General features: G+C 33.2%; 1 long non-coding RNA gene across 1 annotated transcript; it reads right to left on the reverse strand.

Moving 5' to 3' along the window:
• Positions 1 to 592: 592 nt before the first annotated feature.
• LOC147532044 (uncharacterized) lies at positions 593 to 1,168 on the reverse strand. The gene is made up of 3 exons (XR_015228310.1): positions 969 to 1,168; positions 798 to 887; positions 593 to 681 (listed from the first exon to the last, which is right to left on the reverse strand). It is a non-coding gene; the product is annotated as an uncharacterized LOC147532044 (long non-coding RNA).
• Positions 1,169 to 1,565: the final 397 nt, after the last annotated feature.

The following is a 1,565-nucleotide window of genomic DNA, read 5'->3' on the forward strand; positions in this document are numbered from 1 at the left end:
ACTATCTTGTCAAAGAAGTGATTCGAGTGGAACCGTTTCTTTTGGGTGTGTTTTGGTGTTATTTTATATCATAAAAGGAGATACTTTTGCAAATTGGTTGGGTGTAATAGTAATTAACGTAATAAAAATATAAGTTAATTATACCTGCGCGACGATGAATTTGCAGTGTGTAACTGCATGAATCTCTTAAATAACTCCATCTCTTCTTTCAAAGTCTCAAATTCATCCATCTTCACTTTCATAGCCTCAACTTCTGCCGTTAATGTTTTGTTTTTCTCCGTTAAATCCTTAATGACGCCCGAAGATGACTGTCGACCCCATATGTCTTTTGGTTTTACCATTGGAAGACACCGAATACGGCCACCTCTTTCACGTCCCATGACGGTGCCAAATACGTCATTCGGGCTTGGCGAGTCGTCAAAATCTTATGGAGTACTCCGGGCAATTCTACTTGCCTCTAATTCACCCATTTGTCTCTGCCAAACAATACAAAGTTGATTACCGTCCACGTATTTCATATACATAATAAGATATTAAACATATCAAATGTTAATATGAAAAGAAACTTACTACTTTTTCCACAGAATCCTCATTTAAAATCTCTTTAGCACCTTTAGGAGTTCGAGTGACTTTAAAAATTTTTGCTCGACTCTCGATTGTGATGCCTTCTTCTATTTCGACCTACAAAAATTAAAAAACGAAAAGACTTCACAAGTAATAACATTACAACATAACAATAATGTAAGTTTGCCAAAGCATTTTAACAAACTTATGTTAAGTGAAAGATGAAGCTTTACCTCCGATATGACTCGTGAAAAGGATTTAGAACCCGTAGTGTGAAGACACTTCAAGGCAGCTCTATTTCTGGCATTTCTTTCGGAAACTACCTATATTAAAAAAATAATAATAGTTTAGAGAACACATCAAACTTTTACCTAAATGTGTAAGAAAATAAAATGTTTTTGTACCTTTGAATCATCAGTTCCCCAAAGCTCAATCAAAGATAACCACTGAGTTGCAACAACTCCTTCAGGTACAAACTCGCAACATCGGTTTTTGTCTTCTTCGTTCTTGTAGTATGTAGTTTTCAAATAATTTTTGTGATCTTTCCATCGTGAATTTAATCTCTCTCTTAAAAAGTTATCGCAATTACTAGGAAATTCAAACAAAACCTAAATAAAAAAGAAAGATTATTAGATGTAAGAAAACAAAGAAAAAAAACACATGTAATTTAATCTCTCTCTTAGAAAGTTATCGCAATTACTTATACTAGTACTAGAATACTAGTTCAGGAAGATGAAGAAGAAGAAGAAGAAGAAGAAGAAGACAGTGAATGATATTTATTTTAGTTTCTTCTTATACATAAACTGTTGTAACCATTATACATTTCAAAACATTATATGAATTTGATGAAGCTTAAACTAAAGAAAATTTTGATGAAAGGCCCAAATTTTGGGCCCAAATACAAAAAAAAACCCAACAAGGTTTAATATCTCACCCAAAACCCAATAATCAAATAATAACTCATATCAAACCCAAATACACATCCCAATGTGCAATCCGGG

This window comes from Eschscholzia californica, unplaced genomic scaffold (genome assembly GCF_041429995.1).
Source record: "Eschscholzia californica isolate CP2 unplaced genomic scaffold, dmEscCali1.0.p SCAF_6, whole genome shotgun sequence".
Lineage (NCBI taxonomy): Eukaryota > Viridiplantae > Streptophyta > Magnoliopsida > Ranunculales > Papaveraceae > Eschscholzia > Eschscholzia californica.